At 31.5% G+C, this 18705-nt stretch overlaps 1 long non-coding RNA gene and 1 pseudogene across 1 annotated transcript; one reads left to right on the top strand and one right to left on the bottom strand.

Moving 5' to 3' along the window:
- Window positions 1-4483: 4483 nt before the first annotated feature.
- On the top strand, window positions 4484-5828 carry LOC123201676 (annotated as a pseudogene).
- Window positions 5829-13507: 7679 nt separating this feature from the next.
- On the bottom strand, window positions 13508-17943 carry LOC123201357. The gene is made up of 2 exons (XR_006498808.1): window positions 13690-17943; window positions 13508-13585 (listed from the first exon to the last, which is right to left on the bottom strand). It is a non-coding gene; the product is annotated as an uncharacterized LOC123201357 (long non-coding RNA).
- Window positions 17944-18705: the final 762 nt, after the last annotated feature.

Here is an 18705-nt window from a genome sequence, read left to right as displayed (position 1 = left end):
ATACTTAGTAATGTATTAGATAAAATCCACTTCTTTGATGTTATTCTCAAATTAATGAAATACGAGGTGATTGACTTACCGCAACTTTCATAGAGACTTTATCATGGATAAAATGACTTTGAAATCAATACAGGTTGATGAAATGGTCATAGTCATAATAAATGATGAATTTGTTGTATCATATATCTTATTAAATATAGAAATTCTGAGATTGATATAATTTAGTAAAATCCTCATTCAGAATTAATATTGGCACAATTAGATTAAATTTTTAAAATGTCAAACATTTGTGTCATAGAAGATGATTGGGAATATAGTAAACTTATGATTATGTGTCTTTTGTAAAATATTTTAAATTTTAATGTGTAATTGCAATAATTGATGTGTATTTTGGTTGCATTGATTAAGTTGTGTCTAATATATGTCTTTGTGATCTAGTTAACCATAATATCCTAGGACATTATGACTTATTGGAATGAGAATGATGTTAAATAGGGATAATTCTAGCATATGACATTTAAAATGCAGAATATCCTAGATAAGCAAAAACCCTTAGAGGTTGTAAATCAAGTTAAGATAGAGTCATGATTGATGAGGGATATAAACCCAAATGGTGCCTTACACAAACATAATATGGATGCATATCACGCATGTAAGAAGCAAGACTCACTTCGTGCGATATCTTAACTTGTTCCATGAATAACGCTTTCGTATATGAGTACCAATAATACTCAATTACATATGCCATAAGTATGATTTTGATTGAAAGGTTTGGAGGAACTGTAATCTCCAAATAAAGGCAATTGATTGTTAAATTTGATTAAATGTCAAATATGATAATAGAACTAAAGTCAGCTAGGTGCAACCTGAAAAAATGAACAAAAGGTTCATTTAATAGAGTGATATTTTCCTAAAAGTGAGAGCGTATGAAGGTGCATATGACCCATAATAAAAATATAAGAACTTTTGTTAGTAGTTCTATCCATATAGAATTAGAGGACAAATGCCTTTAAGGTAGCTAGACCTAGTACTCATGCATACGTTATAAAGTCAAGTTTCAAAAGTAAGTCTAAATCCAAGTAAGGGAAGGAGGTCGTATAATACTCAAAGATTATGAATAAGGATTTGAAATGGGAGAGTGGCAAAAGTACTTGAAGAAAAGACAAAAATAAGATGAATTATTGCAATAGAAGTAATGAAAGTTATTTTGCTAGTGAATAAATAGAGCTAAAAATGATTGTCTCATTCTATATAAAATGACGAAACTTTATTTTCTAGTACTATGAGATTTACTGAGTATTATCCTACGTGGATTATAGACTCATAAGCCATTGACCAAGTAGCTTATCATAGAAGATCTTTAGTGGATTTCTATCGAATTTCGAAGAAGGTGAATTATATGTATGTAGGCAATACCAAAAAAGCTGTAAAAAGAGGAATAGACACATGCAAATGAGTTTTGTAAGGTGGTTGAATCCTTTACCTATATGAAATCTAATATACTCCAAATATTTGATGAATCTTGGTTAAAGTACTTGTTTTTCTTTAATTAGGATATAATTTGAATTCCTCTGGGTGTTTTGTCAAAATGCAATAAAATTGATTTCTATGGATTTGTTTTGTTGGTTGAATGGTTATATGGTGTTTTCCACCCTTTATTATGATAATGTTAGTTTTTCATTATTTGCTTCTCCTATATGTATATATATGAATGCAAATATATGACATGCTAAATTAGGGCATGTTTGGCCAAGATGGATTGAATAAATTGGCCAATAAAAGTTTATTAGGAATTTTCATATAAATAAAACTACCCATATGTGTGCATTGCCTAGTTAAAAAAACTACTAGAAAACCATTTGACAAAACTATAAAAACTTAACTTCCTTTGCAATTTATATAATTCGGTATATGTTTTCCTATGAATGTAAAGTTTGAGAAGGTATCTCATATTTCATTGCTTGTGTTGATGATAATGTTTGATTTGGTCTTGTCTGCTTAATCTCGCATAAGTCAAAAGCAATAGACTGTTTTAGACATTATATATAATTGAGGTTAAGAACAAATAGACAAAATATATAAGAGTTTTAAAAACTTACCAAAGTCTTGAGTATTTGTTTGAAAAGTTTGAGGAATTAAGTAATGAAAAACAAATAGTATAGCAACTAATAATTCCAAGAATTTCGTAACAAACTGGTATAGCGAAAGAGAGTAATTAAACTTTATTGAAAATGGTTAGGTCAATGATAGTGCAAGCAAAACATCGATATCACTTTCTAATGATATGACATTAACTGCTGTTTATATACTTAATTGAGTGCCTACAAAATTAGTTGCTTCCACTCTCTATGAGTTATGGTTAGGTAGAAAACCTGAGTTAATTAATTGCAACCTTAATGGTTTAGTAATTTTTATCCATAGTTTATCCCATGACTTTGAAAAACTAGGACCAAGAAGAAAAGAATGTATCTTTATCAGATACGCTAAACACTCTAAAGGGTATGTGTCCATTAGGGAGGATTCTACTAGAAGATTAACTGAAATTGTATTAAGAGATACTACATTGATAGAGGATATTTTTCTTAATAGGGATAATGTTGATAAAAGGTTTCATTTGAATGAGATGAGAGAAGAATGATAATAGGTACATCTTAGCGACCATTAGTTAAGTCCTAAGAGATAATACCTACACTTATTCCAGTTGGGAAAGTAATTTAGACCAACTCAAATCAAATTATGGCTATGTTTTCTCACTCCAAAAAAGCCCATATCTTGGAGCGATAAGAAATAGAGATACATAGCCTTATCCATAACGGAGGTTGACTATATAGTTTATTCAGTAATTGTGTAAGAAATTGTTTGATTAAGAAGATTATTTGCAAATTTTAGTAAATAGAACGATATTGTCAGAGCAATAGTTGTTTGTTGAAATAAATGATCCCGAGATTATAAGATAACCAAACATATTGACACTAGATATAATATTTTAAGAGATTTCATCTCCAAGAGAAAAATGAGCATATAATATAATTCTAACAATTGTATGGTCACTAATCCTTTGACCAAGATTGTTCCAAGAAAAGTATATCTTACACATGTTAAATCTTTTAGATTGCATAGACTGTAATTGATAAATTGTTGAGCTTATATATGGTACTGGTTACACAACATCGAAACCCATGAATTCAAGTTTAGTTCATATTTGAATTTGTATCCCGAAATTCTTGGATTTTCATTGCATACACATTGTTTTTAGCTTAACACAATTGTAATGTCATAGAGATTGGCTCCCTCACACGAGCAATTACCTTTGGCGCTAAGAAAGCGAGCAAAAATGAAATATTATTCTTGAGAAAAGTGGTGTTGAGTGAGCATACCAATGAGAGACAAATTTCTCGAGAAAAGATTTATTAAAGATAAAATGTTGCCTTGATAATCGATCAAGATAGGTCATAAAAATATATATTTGAAAATGACTGATTTGGATTCCCTATGTCCAAACAACTTGTGAATGTCAAATGTGAGTTTTTTAGATAAATACCTATAAGTGTGAAGATGATTAAAAAGTCAGTTTAGACATTGGGTGTAGCGACTAAACTAAGATCTATATAGTGTTGAAAATGACATTTAAGAAAATTCACACTATAGCACATGATTCATATCATGTGTGTATAAACAAGACGACCAATTAAAGTAATGAGAGGATGAATTCTTGTTGCCTCATTGTGCGAGTCTTTATAAGGATTACCTTATGTTGGTACCTTTTGACTTTTTGTTATTATTTGATGTTTACTCTTAGTGTTGTTATCTTAATTTAACACCTATAGTCACATACGATTTGATCTATAGAACATGACTAGAAAAATAGCTAAGTTTAAATTAAAAATTTTGAGTAGAAAATGAAGACTTATATATATTATGTGTGTGTATTGGCCAGTTGATCATATCACTCATATAGAAGAATGGACTTGATCATTGATACATAGGAAATAACACAATGATAAATGAGGGATTAAAGGGAGCTAGTGTTATCGAGTAAGTTTGGGGTGGTCTAACGCTTTATTTTTGTTTTATTTAGGTTGAAATAGCTATGTTATTTCTAACAAATGGATAGTATTTAGCACCCAAGTACAAATTGCTTATAAGGTCATATGACACATTTGCAAATATGAAACGTATTGCTATATAGGATTTATGTGGTTAAGTATTTGGTTCAGATCTTTCATTATATGTGAATGAGAGATATTGGGTCTAAGTCCACTTATGACCGGTCAACCAAACCCAGTTTGCTTTAACTGCCAAGGGCAGTTGGTGTAAAGGAGTTATTGACAGTCGAACATCTATTTAAATGTCTAAACTACTTCCTCAAAGCAAGTAGAACACAATATTTTACAAAAGAGTTTTTCTCTTATTTTTTTCCACACACTGAACCAAAAATTATGTAGAAATCAAGTCTCCTAAAAGGAATGCAATACATGGGCAAATGGGGTATATCAACACTTTGTGCCATATTCGAATGGGTTTCATCACAAACTTGAAGCCGGTATACAAATTTATGTTTACTGTAATTTACAAAATTTGATTTAGCAAGTTTAATTATTTCCAACACTGTAAGATATAAGTATGTCTATTCTCTTTCTTCTTCAATTCGGATTGAGAGTTGGAGAAGAATTTTGTTTCTTCTCGACTTTTCTTATCTTACTGGGTTTTTCTTGATCTGAGTTTACTTGAGTTTTGCCATATTTCGATTCCTAAATCATGACACAAGTAGAAAACCAAACACAAAAAGATCAACTTCCAATCACATCTACCTAAACTAAAATCCAAGAAACCCACACTAATCTCTCTCACTTTTCTTATTTATTTTAAGGTCGTCGGAGAAGAGCCAGTAGTTCAAGTAGCATGGCCATTCTTAGCACTTCTCAGCTTCCTCATATTCCCTTTCATTTAGAGTGTCCTTGAAGCTTTTATCATTATTGAGCTTTTCATTGCCTTTCCAGGCGATAACGACATCTTCATTTAGGCTCACCAAGCTTTTAAACCCTTCCTTGGATTATGATGGGCTCCTAAAAATTCCTCAACAAAGTCATAAACATTGCAACCTTTCCAATGCTTTATATAAACTACCTGTAAAAAGTTATCCTCACCTTGGATGCAGACTAGCTTAGAAATCTCACAATTATGGTGTCAACTTGTGTGTTTTCTTTTCTCAACTACACAAGCTTAACAATTGTTGGTTTTGTACTATTTTGCTAGGGATTGTTTTTCTTTCTCCTTTCGTATTAATGTCTCTCATTTACATCCCAAAAATTTGGCCACACAAATGGTTGAGTTTAGGCCAAAAGGGTTAAAAAAATTTGAACTTGTTCTCTAACAACCTCTTTTGGAAATTGAATTTTTGGGATAATGTCAACACTTTAGCTGGAGAAGTAGATTAACCTCCCAAAACATTTCTCAAAACGATTCTAGTGGCAGTGATTTTCACTTGTTAAGCCTATTTTACCTTTTTTCATACCATAACTAGAGTTGTTTCTGTGGATTAAAATCAATGGCCATTCGAGTTCCACGCCACTACAGCTAAAATAATCACTGGAAAATGTTTAAAATACTGGATTAAAGTTGGGGCAGTGTTGTTTGCAATTGGGTTATTTGAGGCTCCATTAAGCAAATGTGCATATCGACTTTTGGGCATGGCGGATTTGGGATCCTTACCAAAATTCTTTGCTTCGAGAGCAAAATGGTTTGACATTCCAAGCGTGGGAATTTTGGTGTCAACATTGCTCGCACTTAGTTTTTTGTTTGGTAGTCTGTGTAAGTTTCTATGTTAAATTTAAGTGTGGTTAGAGTTGTGACGAATCTGTCATTAAGATAGGCTAACAATAGATAGAGAATTTGAGTTCGATAACTACAAAGGAAGAAAGGAAACGAAAAATAAGAAATAGTAAAAAATGATTTTTTTTTTGTTTTTATATTTTAAGAAATGAAAATGACATATTTATCCTCTTATTGTAAATCTTCTATTAACATAGTTAGGTTTTGGGTGTGAAAGTATCGTTTATGCATTCAAAGGATGGAAAAGTGTTTTTAGATCAAAACTTGGATGGGAAAAATATAATTCACTTTGTATATAGTTGGAAGTGCGCCTTTGTAGGAAATCAATCTCTAAAATTAAAGCCAACATTGTTAATTAATGTCACTTTTTTCAGAATTTCAGCATATTACATATGAAGTGGCAAGTTGACCTGTAACATAGAGGGATCATTTACATAATATATAAAACACATAATCAAATATGTTATTCAATTAAAAAAGGGTAATCAGTATGCTTAAACATTTTCATAACCGTCATCTAGCAAAATGCTAACTTTCCCGTAAATATAATATATATATATATATATATATAACTATATCTATTTATATTCAAATAATGGGTCAAAGCCCTAAATGAAAGGAATTCAACCTAGTCAGAATACTATAGATGTAGAGATTGCGATCATCGAGCTAAACTATGTGAAACCTACAATATCACATCTATTTCTCTTACCTTTCACAGTTAGTTTTCTCAAACACTCTTGCATGCTCATGGTAGACTTACCTAAGTCTTCTTGATTCTATTCACTACTACCATAGTCTACCTTACCTAAGACTCTAAATTGCATATATAAATTAGTGACAAAAAATCTCACAAACAATTTGTTGATAGAAGGACACAAACACATCTCACACTCTCTCAATTCTAACAATGGCTCATGGAAGATGGAATCGAAAAGCATAGACAACAAATCTTCAAGCAATTTAAAGAATAGTTTAGAGCCTTTCTCCCAAAGTTCATCTTGATCTTAAATTGATCTCCCCGATGTTGTTCAATCAATGCCAATTTTGTTCGTTTGTTAAATACTATGATAAAATAGCCTAATTTCAAGAGGGAAATGGATGTGAACATATGCACACTACATAAAAATACTATTACTCCTTGTCCTTAATGTAAACAAGAGCAACGAACCAACGATTACCACATTAACTGTATTGGCTCTTATTTATGACCATCCCATCAGACATCAGTTAAAACCAATTTAAAGTACCAAAAACTTCATCAAGCTCTAGCAGGGCAATACTCTCGCAAACATTTATAATCCCCAAGATTTATAAACCTAACAGTGTTTCGGCCTCAACTAATGACAAGGTAAATAGCGAAGACTGTTTAATCCCAAGGACAACAACACATGACTACCTGAATGCTCGTCAACCCTTTCTTAACAAGGTGGTCATAAGCCTCAATGCTTATTCCTCCTCAACTAGCAGGACAAGCTGATAGTTTCCTTAGTTCAATCTATCAATTATTTGTTGTTAGAGTTAATGTTCCAAGGCTAGCCTTGTAATCTCATTTGAATGATGTATCATGTTTAAATAATAATAATGGGCATTTCATCATATTTTCCAACATGTGTGTGTGTGTATGTATAACGCGATTCACTGGGAAGCAAAAAATCAACACAACACCAAGAGGAAAGCAAAAATGGTAGAGATTCACACAAGTAGCTTAAACAGTATTTGTGAATTGTAAATAAAGAAATAGAACTTCAACTTTATTAATCACCTTCATAAAGTTACATAAAAATATCTTATCTTCACTTTTATATAACATTACAACTCAATACAGACTGACAAATCCAATCTACACCTTACATTTGATTAAATTGAAAATGATAGCTAACCTAGAATTCACTATTGATTTGTTTTCTAGTAACTTCATCATCACCATTGACTAAAGGTTGAGTAGAAATTAAAGAGCAAAACAACCTTAGATCACTTTTTTAAGAGAGAACTCGAAAGCTAAAGAGAAAGTGTAGATGTATTGTTAAGAAAAATTTGGACTCTTTGTCTTCTGTCTTTCTGAATTAATGAAATGATGTGTTTTGAAATTAACTCAAGATGCATTGTTTTTTCTCCTCCTTGCTTATACTTCTTAACAATATATGATGAATGTTCTTAGATTAATAGAATTGTTACAAAGTGATCAATATGTAACTTGATTGTGACCCTATAAAATGAATAGTAGCCTATCTAGACACATTTGTAGCCTCAATAATATCCTAACCAAGGGAACAGGTAATGTGGTAAGCTTATTATCATGTTTTATGACCTTACCATAAGATAGCAAAATATCTTACGTGTTGAAGTTGCTTGTGCAACCTGATGCAATACATGTGTGCATGTTGATTGCATGTTCACTATATTACCCCTATAAGATTCCACCTAGATGGTAAGCCTAATATCTATGGAATGGTTTTTTAATGGATTATGGTATAGTGATCCTTAAGCTTGAGACCACCACAACATTTTGTACATTAATCAACCTAGTTTGACATTACCCTAAAACATTTTTTCTTGTTAGAGCTACCAATATGATAGTTGTTCCTTATGTCAAGAATTGTGTGAGGCTATGGTGGATTGACATAGAATTCATTACTCTTAGGTATGAGAGAAGACATTTCATTGTGCTATTTCATAGATGACTACAACAAATTAAAACTATTTCCACATGGGGATTAGCTTAGTGACCAAGTCTAAAAATGCATGGTCGTTGCTCCAAAAGTCAAATTATAAAGTCAAAGGTTATGAGGTGTACATTACTTGTATGTAACATCCTTAATGAGATATTAGTAAGATGAAAGAATTTGATTTTACGATAACCATACCTTTTAAAGGTAAAATTGGTTTAACACTAAGTCATTATTAATTGCTCATGGTCTGTAATAAAAGGATGATTAATTATAGATTGATCATAATTTTACTGACTACCAACTTTATAAAGAACCTATAAGTCACACACAGTAAAAGGTTGTTTGTTTATATTGAAAAAGTTTGGGTTTATTACATCTAGAGTAAATCACCTTAGATTTAGCCAAACACAGTGAATTTAGATCTTTGTTAATAATGTAACTTATTATTTAGAAATAAATACAAGATTCATTCTTGGGCCTAAGTAAGAGAAACTATAAGTGTTGGTGCAAAATTATAATAATTCAAAAATTATGGGTGCAGTGTAATTAGTGTTATTTAAGGTTATAAGAGTGATATAAACTAAGACATATTCTCATAACCTAAGAAAGAGAAACTATAAGTGTTGGGGCCAAATATAATAATTCAAAAGTTAGATGTGTGGAGGTAATTAGTGTTATTTAAGGTTATAAGAGTCTTATATAAATTGAGACATATTCTTATAACCTATAGCCTCCCATCACATGAAAGTGAAGGAATTTTATCTTAATTTCTTAAATCAGTTTTATTCATAGTCAATCCTAATGTCCTAGTACTTTCGGGTAGACAAGTGGCAGTCTTGTTATGTTACTAGGATAGCGGAAAATGAATTTAGGGAAAAATCCTTCTTGGGGGAGCCTCCAAATGCAAGTATTAAACTATTTAATTGTATGTATAATATCTTTCCTAGATCCTAGCAACATTTTTCATCTCAAATTTTTTATATTTTAGCCTAATACCATTGCAAATTTAATTGTAAGGGCATAAAGATCACCTTTCACATGATATCAAAGCCTAAAGGTTCATGATATGATTAATTGTGTGGTCATGCTAGATAATATGTTTTTGTTCAATTTTGTGATTTTGATTGTGGTTTGTTGATATGTAATGTGTACAATCTGAATATTGTTGTGAATGAGTTGAATACTAACCAATCTCATGTTGTCACACGAGATATCATGTTATAGTGTATTTTTTCCCAATAATTGATCAAAAATGTATTTCACGATGACATGAAAAACAGTGAGAAGGTGTTTAATGCCCTTGTGACCGCTTGGATCATGGTATTATGGCCCAAAAATAGGAATTTTTCATAATAGTGAATTCAAAATTTCCTTAATTCAGTCGACTAGCTCATGAATCAGTTGGTTGGTTTAAATGAAAGTAGTTTACTCCATATTTGGACAAATTGGTTGAGACTAGTTTAGCAATGAATCGGTTGACCATGTTTCTACGATATCTAAATTTTCTAAATTTTTTTGTTTGAATGTGCAAAGATTTGAAATGTCATAAGTTGTTGCTTATGTATTAAAAATGCTTGCTATGCATCGTCACACGTGGTTGAAAAACATATTGCCTTAATTTGTATTGTTGTGCAATTATATACAAAAAAAAAAAAAAATTGAACTAGTAGAATTGTACGTGATTGTAAAACAAGTAGTTTTTGACCGTGTATAATTTTGATACTTGAGCCTTGACCAATGGGATGTTTTATTTTACTATTTTGTTTTATTGGAATTGATTTCTTGTAAAAATAAAATAGGGTTTATGTGTCTTGCCTCTCTTATATTATGTAGTATTTCTCTTTTCATCTCATCTCCCATTCCTTGAATGTAACTCGAAGATTTCATAACTATCCTTATAATTTTAAGAATATATTTAATAATTAATGTCAATTTAGGATAGGTGAGATGTCAAATGTTATTGAAGACCAAAAAAAAGGTGTTCAGTGTGTAGAAACTTAGATTGCCCTTGCCACCCTTTAGGGTGCGAGGGAGTCAACATTAGTAAGGTTATGTCCCAATATGTTTAATTTTTGTTTTAGTATGCATGTTTAGGTTTATCAGACTAAAATTAATAAATGCATAAATAATAAATGATGAGACTGTTAAAGAAAATAATAAAAAATCACTTTAATAAAATATTAATTCAAAAATAACAAAAAAGTCTTCCATCACTATGGGCTTAATTAAGCCTATGTTCATTATGGCTTTGCTCATCAAAGCAAAGATAGATTGAGTTAGAGACACAGTATATATAAATGCATAAGACGATATATAGTATATACTCTATTAACACCGAGATTTGTACTCGATGTCATTACATTATCAAGTGTGACAACTTTGACTTGAGTTCAATGACTTGTACAATTTGTTTATTGACCTACTTCATCAACCCTTTTAACTTGTTTGTTTGAGTAAAAGGTGAAAAATGCTAGATATGATCTCAGTTCACTAGGGAATCCATCAAGATTTTACAAGTCTAATAATGAGGCTAGTAGCTTCAATTAGACGTGTTCAAAAACTGGTTAATTGAACTACTTTGACAATTTGATAAACCAAACCAAATTTTCGGTTTAAAAAATCATAAACTAAAGCTAAATCGATTTAAAGATTAATCGATTTTAAACTAAATTGAAAATACTTATTAAGCAAACCGAATTTTTTGTTTAACTGGTTTTAAACCAAATTTCAACGAATTATCCTATTCCTTTTATTTTTTTGAAAATAGACTCAATACTTTATTAATTTCTTATTCAATTTTTTGAAAACCGATTTCATTTGGTTAATTGATTTTAAATAATAAACAAATTGATAACCGAACCAAAAAATTGATTTTTTATATTCTTAAACTAGTATCCAAATCGATTTTTCAAATAACCTATTTCTCAGTTCAATTTTTGGTTCAAAAATTGGTTCAATTACTAGAAAATTTTGAACAACCCTAGCTTGAATAAAATAGTGGGAGTGTTCATAAAGTGAAAGCCCTCTGTTGAATAAACTAACAAAATGATACTATTTAAGTTTAAATTTGCACGTGTAGATTCAACATAACTTCAAATAACATATGATTGTTTAGATGGCAATTTCATAAATTAGCATCGAAATCTTCAAATTGTGCAGCATCAAGAAAAAAAGTTATATGTCACACCAAACCTACTCAACTTGATCCCAATGCCACACAAAATGAATAAGATGCTTATAAAAAATATCTCCATATAGATACAAAATGTTAAAGAGAGCTCAAGTCGGCCCTTATGTGCTCTAGTTGATTGGGTATATTAAGAGGCCTAGTGCTTGCTGGTGGCGTTGGAAAGAATGATCCAAAGGTTTTTTGGTTTAATTGTGGCAAGTCCGACAATTAGGGAAGACACAACAGAACCTTTCTATAAAACAAGAAGAGTATAGAAACTTTTACTTCAGGTATATATAGGATTGAGGTTTAATCTTTATAATGGAGCAATATTATGTGTATCATTTTTAAATACACAAATACATACACATTTACACATATTATCACATTATTAGATGTTATTTTATCTTTAATTCAAAATCACTCAATCACATGATGACAAATATAAGTATGTACATATTTGTGTACCCAAAGTGGGTACACAGTTTTATTATTTATAAGGACTGTTTGTCTTTTATTTTGCATGAATAGATGAAGAATCTTCAGAAAAAATTGCCATTGAAAGTGTTGTTTTATATGATCAGTATGTAATATGGACTATTTGATTGTGGTTACAATTATTTGATAAGGAGCAAGTGAAGAACATGGCTGTGAAAAAACGGTTGGATGATCTTCGAGCTGTGGCTTACCAGTCCAGGCTTAAATGTGAAGTTTAAGATACAAACAATCATTGGCCGTTTGGAAGATCTCGGTGAAGAAAAATCTGATCTTGGATTTAAAAGAGATTGCTGCTGGGGACCCGTTAACTAGAGATTGGGACAGAACACCAAGCACAAGTGTGCCAAAATTCTTGACATGTTATTAAGAGATCAACCTGGAGATGAAAGCATTAGATTTATTGTTATCTGGGGCATGGGAGGTATTGGCAAAACCCGCCTAGCCTGGCCCAGATGGTTTACAATGAAGTGGCAGTGCAAGACTTCAATTTAAAATCATGGGTTTGTGTCTACCATGAATTTGATGTTCTGACAATCTCTATGACAATTCCGGAGTCAGTCACTTGCAAATCTTGTGATCTCAAGCATTTGAATGAAGTGCACGTAACACTGAGTGAGGAAATAGCAAGAAGAAAATTTTTTCTGGTCTTGGATGATGTGTGGTCGATTGATTATTGGTCATGGCAATTTCACAGTTTGAAGCTTCTATCAGATGATGATTGTTGGTCAATATATCTAAAACATGCTGGAGTTAACTGATGGACTTCCAGGATTGGAATCAATCCGTGAAAGAATTGATGAGAGGTGCAAGGGCTTATCATTAGCAGCAAGAACCCTCCGAGCTTGGAGGGCTTCTACATCACAAGCAGAGAGGAGCGAGTGGATGAAAATATTGGAAAGCAAGCTCTGGGCTTTATCAGGGAAATCTGATGTTCTCCCTGCTTTAAAATTGAACCATCTTCATCTTCCATTCCATCTCAAGAGTTGTTTTGTTTACTGTTCATTTTAAGGGCCCTTTTTATCTAAATACTACATCACTGAAATATCCAATTCCTTTGGAGAATTGAGGCTTATAAGGTATCTCAACCTTTCTGAAGGTTAGATGCTTACCAAAGTTACGTTTTTTATACTACTTAGATACGTTGCTTCTAAAAGCTTGTTTTCGTCTCATGAAACTGCCTTTGGAGATTGGTACGTTGATCCATCTTCACCATCTTGATATCACAAATGCATCTTTAAAAAGGGAAACGTCATTGGGTGTGAAAACTTTTAAAAATCCCCAGACGTCTGATTTTGTTGTGGGTAATCATACTGATTCTAGTTTGAAGGAATTCATAGAATTTAAGGTTTCTTCAAGGAAGACTTAGTATTAATGGATTAGAAAATGTGATTACTCTTGTGATGGAAGAGAGACCCTGTTAAGTGATAGAAAAGATAGTGTTGTCGTTAATATGGGGTTCACAGTTTCGGGACTCAGGAAATAAGGTAATTGAAAAGGATATACTTGCCATGCCACTACCTCAGAGAAATATAAAAGCGCTCACTATAAGATGCCTTTTTTTCCAAATTGAGTGTCCTTGTGATTGAAGATTGCAATGTTCTATTATCCTTGCCTGAGGGAATACACTGCAACAATGCAGTTCTTAAACATGAGTAAATCTTATACAGGATACAAAGAATCCAGGTTCAGTCCTCATGGATAATCAAACTAGGACATAAAACCATCAAAGCTAAAGACAGCTACAAACAAGTACAAATGATAAATGCCTCAGCCAAAAGAAAAAAAAAAAAACTCACATGTTACACCAAACAACAAAAATTGTCACCAACAATTACTGAAACATGGACGGAAAGCACTTTTGACTGGCTTGATATTCCTTTTGCAGCTTGTCCCACCAATGTTTCTGTCCTTTGATCAACACTGCACCTTCTTTTGTGTTTGAAGCAAGGATAAGCTACGTCAGGTCCTTCAATCTTGAGTGGGAGCTTATATCAACCAATGAAGGCTTTCAAATTCAGAAGATCTTTGTGTTCTCTGTACTCTTCTTATACAGTCAATATTCAATTCTTCCAAATATTTACAATCCATGATTTTCGATGTGTCAAGACACTTCATATCGGTTGACAAAGCTTTGAGCGACCAAAGAATTGAAGGCATAAAGATTGCACTGAGTTTAGCAATCTTTGAGAGCACAAAAATATTTGTAGAACTTTTGAACTTTATGCTGATGTTCAACAGATGTAAGGACTTCAAAAAATCAATTCCTCTATCAAAAGCTCACTGTTGTTTAATAGAACACTCTCTTTTGCCATTTCACTTGAAGAACCATAATCCAACATTTTCAATACATTCAACATTAAGAACTTATAAATCAACTGTCAGGGAATTTTACAAAGTTGAGATGTATGCTCCAAGTTCAAACTTTAAAGTTGCATCATGACCTTCAACTCTTTCGGCAATTCTTTTAAAACAGTATTTGATAGATCAAAGTGCTAGAATGAAATTAATTTTGAAATTTAAGAAGGTAATTTGGTTAGAGAGAGGGAATCTGATAGGTTAAGAACTTTAAAACAAGATATAAATTGAAAGAACTCATCATCTTTAGCAGATTACTACTAAGAAATAAAGTTAGGAGATGAGGACAAGCAGGGTTCTCTGATAGAATCTCAACTTAATTTTCTATCATGGACATCCTCCTCATTATATTTCAATCTTCAACATGTGGTGTTTCAGTTAAGCCTGCACCTGCACAAACAAAATAACCTTTCGTCTCCTCAACTTCTCTTGCTATCTACAAAGTCATGTCATGAATATCATCATGCATTTTTTCACTATTATCTTTCAAGAAGAATGTCAATAATATAATATCCGTCATTTTGTCTTCCGAAAATTCCTCCTCAACCTATTGATCTATCAGGTCTTTAATAGAATTTCTATGATATTCAAGAATTAAACTACAATATAAGAGACAAGATCTAATTGTATCATTAGCTAAACTATCATAACTGAGCTTTAAAAGTATATACATCTTGTACACCCAAAAATTTAAAGGATGATTTCCTCAAAACCTCAATTGCATATTTCTACTCTTCAGGTGTCTTCTTAGGCGCCATAACCCGACCAATAGTAATTAGAGCTAATGGCAAGCGATCACATTCTTTAATAATGAAAATATGCAATTGAGGTCTTGAAGGAATCATCTTTGAAATTCTTGGGTATAAAAGATAATATATAAGGTTTTTAAAGTTCAGTTATGATAGTTTAGCTAATGATATAATTAGATTTTGTCTCTAATATTATACTTTATTTCCTGAAGATTAGAATTTCTATAAGAACCTGATAGATGAATAGGTTAGAGAAGGATTTTTGAAAAACAAAAGTGGAGTACAAAATGAAGAATATTGCATTATTGGCATTCTTCTTTAAGCATGTTTGTTGGGATAAACAGAAGGCAACTGTGTAAAAATGCATGATATTATTCATAACATGACTTTGTGGATAGCACAATAGGTTGAGAAGGAGAAAGGAAATCATTTGGTTTGTAAAGGTGCAAGATTAATTGAAGCACCAAATGTTGAAGATTGGTATATAGTGAGATTCTGTCAGAGAGCCCTACTTGCACATCTCTTAAATTTATTTCTTAATAGTAATCGATCAAAGATGATTCACGCTTATTTCTTCCAATTTATGTCTTGTCTCAAAATTCTTAACCTATTCCCTAGCCAAATTACCTTCTAAAAATTTCAAATTTGATTTTTCTTCAACACTTTAATCTATCAAAACTGCTATAGAAGAATTGTCAAAATAGTTGAAAACCATGGTGAGACTCAAAAGTTCAAGCTTAGAGCATACATCTCAACTTTGTAAAATTCTCCAACAATTGATTTCTAAGTTTTTAATGTTAAACATATTGAGAACGTTGGAATGTAGTTCTTCAAGTGACGTGTCAAAAGAGAGTGTTCTATTCAACAATGCTGAGTTGTTGATAGATGAAATGATTTGTTTAAAGTCCTTGCATCTATTGAATATAAGCTTAAAAGTTCAGAAGTTCTCTAAAAGTTTTTGAGCTCTAAAAGATTACTAAACACTATGCAATCTCTAAGCCTTCAATTCCTTGGTTGTTCAAAGTCACTTAAAGTTTTGTCCACAGATATAAAGTGTTATGATATATTGAAAATCATTGATTGTAAATGTTTGAAAGACTTAAAGATTGACAGTGTAAGAAGAGTACAAAGAGCACGAAGACATTCTGGACTTGAAAGCCCTCATATGAATTGAAGGACCTGACATGGCTTATCTTTGCTCCAAAACATTTGACCTCTCATAATTAAACTAGTTTTCCCAGCTATTTTTTCAGCATGCTTCAAAATATTATTCTTCCATACCTATCTGGACAACCATTAGAAAACTAGTACACAGCAGATTTATCTAATTCTTCTAAGATATATGGTAGTTTAGCATCACTTAAGTTACTGAGAAATACTTCTAATGCGATCAACATTACCATTGGAGACTGGATGAAAATGTTGAGGAACCTAGGGCAGGGGACATAGAGTGACTACCACTAGCCACAGGGTTAATTGTTTCATTTGGAGAGTCTTCCATGATTAGACAGATTTTAATTGTTTGATGATCTTTTCTTGTTTTTAGTCTTTTATTTTTTTTCCCTTTTTGGAAAATAGGTTTATGAGAAAACCTACTTTAGGGACACAGAAAGAGACTTTAAAACAAAACGATAGACTGCTAAGAATAAGCTGCAGATTTTTTATTTTTAACAAAAGAGAGAATAACAGTACAAACAAATGTAAGAAGTGAATACCAGCAAAAGATTTTTTTTTTTTTTTAAAGGAAACGAGTCAGAGCAAACAGATTATCGGAAAATGAGTATTCAGTAAGTAGAAAGAGACTAGATCGACAATCAAACACAACCAGCAAGAGGTTATACAAGAAGGAATGATTGAATCTTCACAAAACTGCAAGACATGGATTAACACAGATTTACGGTCAGAGAAGCAGATACAGCATTTACAGTGCAATAGTAGTCAGATCTACAACTAAACAGAACAAATCAAGGAATATAACTAGTAAGCTTTCAGATCTTCACCAAAATAAACTGAATCGACAACAGTAACAACAAAGAGTAGAAAGATTAACAATATCCAAGCAATAAAATGACAAAATAAAGCAAAAAAAAACTAAACAGAAACTGCAGGAACTAAAGAAAACAGATGATTCGTAACATTTAGAGTCAAGGACTAAACTTTTGCACTGTAAACTTACTGTGATAGAAAATAGCAACAGGACATGTGACACAGTTCTGTGGCTCTGATACTCAAGCTACAACACTAAGATTTGCAAGAAAAAAAGGCAGAAAATTAAACCCTAAACTACGAGGAAGAACGAAGAAGAGAGAGTGAGGGAGGGAGGGAGGAAGAATTTTCCAGAAGCGAAAAAGACTGTTTTTATCGAAGGCTGAATATTACAAAATAGCCCTTTATATTTTTACGGACTTCAATGAATCCTGCAAATTTCCACGAAGTACTCCACATTTGATTTCCCGCATTTTCACCCATAAACTCCGATAGATCTTCCAATGCTAAACATTTCTGCGAATCATATTTCAAAAATGACAAAAGAGAAATCGAAATTCAAAACCCTAGCACAGAGAAAGCGGGAGAGTGCGTGGTAACAGTCTGAAAGATGAGAGGGAAGAGAGGGGGTTAAATCGATAGTAAAATAATTGTTGGCGCAAATATCAATAGTTTGCAGGGTGAATATGATTCGAGGAAATTCAACAATTCATAACTTTTTCTTTTTAATTTTCAAACTGTCTTTTTTTACGGGAAATCTAATTTTTAAAGTTTGGGGATGGATTAGAATTTTTTGATATTTTAATATATTCTTTACAAATAATAGATATATTTTAACTCAAATTTGATATAATTTAAAAAATAAAATAAATTTTTTATTTGAATTCAATTAAAATTTAAATTAAATAAATTCAAATAAAATCAAAATGAATAAAATAGACTTTTGAGGCCGAATTTACCCGGTTTTGTTTAGCCTATTTTATTTACAGCGCCATAAATCGTTTTTCAAATTATTCAAACCAAATAAAAAGAATCAAACATAATTTTTATATGAATTGGTTTGGTCAGTGAGAATTTTGAAGAATCCATAATTGATAAGCATTTATTATCATTTTGGGACAAACTAAGAATATCCCAAAAAATTGAATATTAAATTTTGATTGACGAAATTAAAATTTCACCTATAAAGTTATTTTAAAATGACATAATTATTTAAAATTATTATTATAGGGCAAAACAAAAAATGTTTTTAAAATTGAATGCAAAACTTTGGAGGATTCGTCTTTTATAATTATTATTCTAGGACAAAAATAAAATTGTGCTTCAAAATTATTATTTTGGGATGAAACTAAAAATCTCCTTAAATGAGATGCTAACCTTTAGTGGATGATATTAAAATTTTGTTCTTTAAAATTATTATTTTGTAACGATAATGAAATCATTC

Source organism: Mangifera indica, chromosome 18 (genome assembly GCF_011075055.1).
Source record: "Mangifera indica cultivar Alphonso chromosome 18, CATAS_Mindica_2.1, whole genome shotgun sequence".
NCBI classification, from domain to species: Eukaryota; Viridiplantae; Streptophyta; class Magnoliopsida; order Sapindales; family Anacardiaceae; genus Mangifera; species Mangifera indica.
Note: the sequence above shows the minus strand (reverse complement) of the source record. Positions and strands in the feature narration are given on the sequence as shown.